Genomic DNA, 6,320 nt, shown 5'->3' on the forward strand with positions numbered 1-6,320 from the left:
AGAGAAATGTCAACGAGATATGTTCTTTTTATTAGAGTTGTTTCATCTTTCTTCTTAATAGTGAAAACTTTAATTTTGTTAGGATTTGTTACATTCGGTTTGGATTCAGGTTCAGTCGTTTGGGCGTTGGAATGCTTTTGTTCATTATTGACTGAGGAAACCTTCGATTTTCCTTTCAAATCTGTTGATGATTTTGTATTTTGAGTTTGAACAGAATTGGATTTAGAATGGGGTTGAGAAGACTTAGAATGAGAGAATTTAGACTGAGATGTTTTCTTGACTTGAGGTTCTAAGTGACCCTTTAGGTTTTGGTCATTAGTGGGACCGAACCTTGAATCTCGATAGCTTTTGTTCTCTGAAGCGAACATATGCTTTCGGTAGCTGGTGTTCTCTGAACCGAACCTTTCCCTTCGGTTGTTATTCCTTTCTTGCGGCCTGACAGTACTTTTCTATGACTTTGAATTTTTGTCATGATAAGAGAAATGGGCGTTTTGAGATCGCCAAAACTGTTTTCGCTCTGAGAGATTCTTTTTGTATCTCAGATTCCTTTGCTGCTTTTGATCCTTCACTTGCTTCGGCTGTCGGTGGATGTTGGCTTTTTGCTTTTGCTTCCTGTCAGCCGGTTCACTTTTAACAGATGATGTTTCGCTTGAAGGAGTGACTTCTTCTACATGAACTTCTTTTGCACCACTGGTACTTGGCACATCGAAGTTGTCAGGCTTGTTTAGTGGCTCTAGCACATATCTTCCTTTGGTTTTCTAGGACGTTCGCTCTGACAGACCAACAGTTTCGTCTGCATTATCTATAGGAGCAGACCAGAAAAACTCATCACAACCATCTGCATTATCTTTGTTTACTATGGTGGTGAGTTCGGCTGTCTGATGTTCGGTTACTCCTGTGACCTTATACACCTGATTTGGTGTTGTTCTCACCTTTTGGTACACCAAGGTCTTTTCTTCAAGAATCGGGGACTTATTTTGGGATAAACGAGCAAACTCCACAGAATTTTCAGAAATAAGATTTTTGTGGTTTTCGGGTTCGCTCTTGACAAACTCAGAACAGTCAACTTCATCCTCTACAGAAATTACGCTCATATCATCATCCTCATTAAGCTCAGACGCGTTTTCAACATCAATTTTATTTTCTGAGCTCAAGTTGGCATTCAATGAGTCAAATTTTTGTATGGTTTCGGTCCTTAGTTTCAGTTTATCATTTTCATCCAAAAGGTTTTTCAGCATGTCCTGATGGTCCTTGGACTTTATAAAAGATTCGATTTTGTCCAGACCATACATATAAGTCGGATTCACGTCATCAGACGAAACTACACTTTCGCAATTATATGCTTCAGCATCGATTTCATCCTCCTTAAACTCAAGGAAGGGAAAAATCATGTGATGAATTTTCTGCCCTATTTCACAGTTCAGATGAAGTTGAGTGATGTTAGCATAAAGCCGTTTAGCAATTAAACAAAAAACATTTCTCTGTTTCAGAAGTTTTAAATTGTCTCTTTGTAAATAAATGTTTTCGTCCTTAGAATTTATCAGCTCTGACTCCTTCAGCTCTATCCACATCCTCCGTTCCTCACTCTTGGATGACACCCTGCTTATTTGGTCAGTTAGGTTAGAATTGGTGACCCGTGTTTGAGTTAAACTGCTATCTAGATTTGAGATTCTTGAATTTAAGCTTTTTAATTATTTTTCATATGAATTTTGTGGGACTTTGAATGAAACAAAAATGGATTGTACCTTCTTGATCAATTCATCAAGCTCATTGAACTGCACACTGAGAGGTTTTGCTGTGAAGCATAAGTCCTCTCATTCCTTGGTGTCCTCTTTCCCACCGTCTGTATTGTATCCCCTCATTTGAGAAACATCTGTCACCATCAAACACTTCCCACTGCTTTCATCACCTCTTGCAACATACGACTTTCCATGAGATGGCTTACTGACTTCATTATCCTCTGAGTCGGTTGACCAGACCTGCACGCCACCGAACTCATCATCCGGTGCCGAACCCTACACAATTAAAGCATTCATCGAAGGATTAGTAGCAACTTTCTTTCTCTTGATCTCTTCCAGCTTTTTCATCAACACTGCCTCTTCATCTTTTTCTTCATCCTTCTCTACCATTTTCTTTAGGACACAGTCTTTGGCATAGTGGTTCTTTCATCCACAGTAGTAGCAGTTCACACCAGAATCTCCTTCAACTTTCACCTCTTTCTTTGATTCTTCTATCTTCGGTTCCTCCTTAACCTTTTCAGAACTGTAGCTTCCCTGCCAATTTCAGTTCTTATTGGTAGGGAACCTTTTCTTAATGAACCTCTTTGGATTTGACACCATCATTTCATAGTCTTCAGAAGTAAGATCATAGTCTTCTAAGTTGAGATCTTCGTCTTCTACCACACTTTTGCTTTTAGACATGAGTGCTAAGGATCCCAAACTTGAGACCACATTTTTCTCTTGCAAGACAATCTTTTCTTGGGATTTTAGAATCCCCACCAGCTTTGCCAATGAATAAGATTTTAATTGCTCATGAGCTTTAACAGTGGACACAACCGCTCTCCACTCGGATCTAAGGCCATTCAAAAAGGTTGCTTTTTGTTCAATCAGCTTCCTTTCTATATCGTGTTTGATCATCTTGCTAAGAAGATGATTGAAGCGATCAAACATCTGAGTAACAGTTTCATCAGAATTTTGTTTAAATTCACCAAACTCAGACAAAAGCAAGGTCTGAATGGAATGCTCCAAATCTTCATCTGTGGAATATAGCTCTCGCAGCCTATCCCAGATTTCTTTAGCCATGCTGCATGAACTCACTAGCCTAAATGTATCTGATTGAAGAGCGAATCGAATCAGTCTCAATGCTTTAATATTGCACTGAAACTTTTCCTTTTCGTCTTGAGCAACATCCTTTACGTCCTTTAACAGATCATTATACTCTTTCTGAGTTTTAATGATTTTTGATGTTCCTGAGTCAGCAAATGGTCCAGATACGATTGCTTCCCAAATAAGGTATCCATTGTCTTCAGATCCGATGACATAATCGTCAAAATGATGCGCCCAGACTTCGTAATCCTGGGTGTAAAGAATAGGAATCTTCGTCGTTGATCCAATGCTGTTTGAGATGTTGATGGGATTAGATTGTGAATCGTCCATGCTTGATCGCTTAACCTATTTGAAAGATCAGACTTGTAATATGTAATATTAGGGCAAAACAAATAAATGCTGAGTTACGTCAATTATGGAATGACGGCTCAATAAATATTAGTTAATGTGGAGTAACCCTAATCGCAAACTCTTTCACAGAAAAGATGTGTATGAATTACACAGCCTCCTGCTCTGATACCAATTGATGAGTTGTAAAAGAACTCTTTGATCGATTAGATCTTTGTAACAGTTAAGTAATGAACGTAAAGATAGTAAAAACGAAACACAAGTATGAATCAGAATGTGTCGAATGATTAGATTACTCGATCCTCAGCAGAGCTTGACTAAGAACTTCCACTGTAGAGGATTCTAAGGTTACAAAATAAGAACGATGAATATGCTAAACAATACTTCTCTTATCGTTTCTAATCCTTGCTAATCATTTTGTTCTAAGATGCATGCAAGCATCTATTTATACTAAACCCTACAAAACTCACGGATGGACAGGCCCATACCGGAGATAAACATTGGACTAGCTAACGAGCCCAATAGACGCAACACAATACTGATCCTAACACTCTGTTTTCTGAAAAATATAAATAGAGGCCAAATTCCCAAACAAAAGGATTACCTTGCGACAAGGAAGGCTACTGGAGCTCTAGAAATCGTCAGAGTCAACCCTAGTTTTCAATTCTAAGAAGATTAAAGGCAACATAAGTTTACTCTTTACTTTATCTATTGTTTTAATCATGTTTAAACTATTAGACATTGTTTTTTAGTTGCTTTTTGCTACAATCACGAGCTAAACTTTATATCTTCTGTTTAGGGTAGGAAAATTTACAACTATGGATTGATTTGTGTTTGGATTAATTGTTTATTGGTGAATTTAGTTTTATTAAGCTTGTTAAAGAACCTTATGCATTAACCATAACCATTTTCTATTAATTATCAAGTAATTAAGCTGCACGAACATGTCTTAATTGCTTATCTCATGTGATTTATGTGAAAGCATTGTCATGTGCCTAGGAACAGCGTACGTGAAACTAGGGTTAACTAGAAAATAGGTAAATTAATGTGTGAGCTTGTGTGATAAACCATCAACAAGAGGTTAATTGAATGACCAATTTAATTAACTACTACAAGTCTTATTTAACCTGAATAGTTAACTAGGAAATTTATTAGTTTAATCAACTAGCTATTGTTTGAATTGATATGTTTTCTAAGGATTGGTAATAGCGAATGCGAACCTAATCACTTTAGTCAGTAGCCAGTAACAATTAATCCATTACATTTGTCATAAAATCAACCATAAGAGTAGATAAACCGAACATAAACAGAAGTCTTCTTATTATTGAATTTAGTTGATTTTTACTTGTTTTAGCCATTAGTTATTTAATTTGTGTGTTAGTTAGTTCATCTAAATTTCTAGTCTTGCAAAACTATAGAAACCCTTTTACTTTTATTATTTGTTTTAGTTAATTCTAGTTATTAGTTTAATTACCGTTCCCTGAGTTCGATACCCTGCTTATTTAACTATACCACCAACTGGCAGGTCCACTGCCTTTTGTATGTCTAATTCAAATTTAAAAAGTAGGATAAAACTGGTTAGTTTCACACACATCAAGTTTTTGGCGCCGTTGCCAGGGAACAGTTCAAAAATTATTCTAATTTCTAGTATTATCAATCCTTTGTGTGAGATCCATCTTGCACAAAGTTACTGCTTTAGTAATTTATTTATTAGGTTAAGTTGTAAGTTTTTATGTTTTTAGGATTTTTGTTTAATTTCTTTCTGTTTTAGCCTTGAACTCGCTGAGTGCAATCGAAGCTACTCGACGAGTCCACAACTGATTTTGAGTTTCATTTTTAGTTTATTTTTGTTCTTTTTACGCGTTTTTCTGTTTTGCTTGCAGTTCGTTTATGACTAGAGGAGGAGGTACACCTTTGATTCCACCACTTGAAGACCCGGAAGCAACTTTGAGCAAAAAAAAAGGCAAAACCGTAGGAGAAACCGCAATATCGAAGAATTCACCATTGAAGAATCTTAAATCTGTTTTTATTAAGAAAAAGGGCAACAAAGTAGGAGAATCCAGCATCTCTTTAGTGGCGGAGGAAGACCCGAAGAAGGAGGATACCGAGTACGAAACCGAAAGGGAAGAAAGTGAGTTTGAAGAAGGAAGCAATTTAGAAGGAGAACTAGCTAACCCCATGGCTAACATCGATGAAGTTCCCATGGGCGAATGGAAAAAAAGAATACGTGATGACACCGACCCAGGACTCGTGCAACCAGCGATCCCTGCAACTGCCACTTTTGAACTTAAGGGCCACATACTTGCTCATTTTAAGGAAATTCCATTCTATAGGAAGGATCATGAGAACGCATATAAGCATCTAGACGAGGTCAACAATATAGCCGACTACTTCAATGTCCCTAATGTGGCCCGCAACACTGTTTTGCTTCAAATGATACCAGTCACATTCAAAGGAGCCGCAAAGGATTGGCTGAAATCACTCCCTCCGGTATCCATCACTACTTGGGCTAAAATGAAAGAAGAATTTATAGATCAATTTTGCCCTCCCTCGAAGATAGCCAAGTTGAAGAAAGCCATAGCCAATTTTGAACAACAAGCAGGAGAGTCACTTTATGAGGCATGGGAGAGATATAAGGGCTTACTAAGGAACTGCCCACATCATGATCTAAACAGTCAACAAGAAGTCTCCATTTTTTATGATGGAGTGATTGTGACAACTAGGCAGCTCCTTGATTCACAAGGACCACTCAAAAAGAAGGCACCCTCGATGATAAAGACCCTAATTGAAGAATTCTCTAAGCACTCTAGAGAATATCATAACCCAAGGAATGACCCAAATCCAGGGGTGGTAAAGTCAGTTACTGATAGCATGGTAGCAGTGATGGCTAAGTTGGAGAGTGTGGATCGAAGAATGAATAAGATGGACCAATCTATCCACGCTATCTGGGTGGGATGTGAGAATTGTAACGGGCCTCACCTTACTAGAGATTGTGCTTTGGACGAGAATTGGAACCAAAAAGCACAAATGTGCTATTCAAGTGGCAATAAATATGATGATGATTGGCGAAAACCTAAGAAAGAATGGCTCCCGTATGATGAATACAAGAAGGCAAAGGAGGAAAAGTTTAAGCAAAAGGCCAGTGGT

The 6,320-nt window shown here is 37.8% G+C and overlaps 1 non-coding gene across 1 annotated transcript; it reads right to left on the bottom strand.

The window, feature by feature from the left end:
• Window positions 1–5,735: 5,735 nt before the first annotated feature.
• Window positions 5,736–5,842, bottom strand: LOC145065166 (small nucleolar RNA R71). Its single transcript, XR_013688314.1, has one exon. It is a non-coding gene; the product is annotated as a small nucleolar RNA R71 (small nucleolar RNA).
• Window positions 5,843–6,320: the final 478 nt, after the last annotated feature.

Source organism: Lactuca serriola, chromosome 7 (assembly GCF_051521515.1).
Source record: "Lactuca serriola cultivar US96UC23 chromosome 7, Lser_US96UC23_V15, whole genome shotgun sequence".
Taxonomy (NCBI): Eukaryota; Viridiplantae; Streptophyta; class Magnoliopsida; order Asterales; family Asteraceae; genus Lactuca; species Lactuca serriola.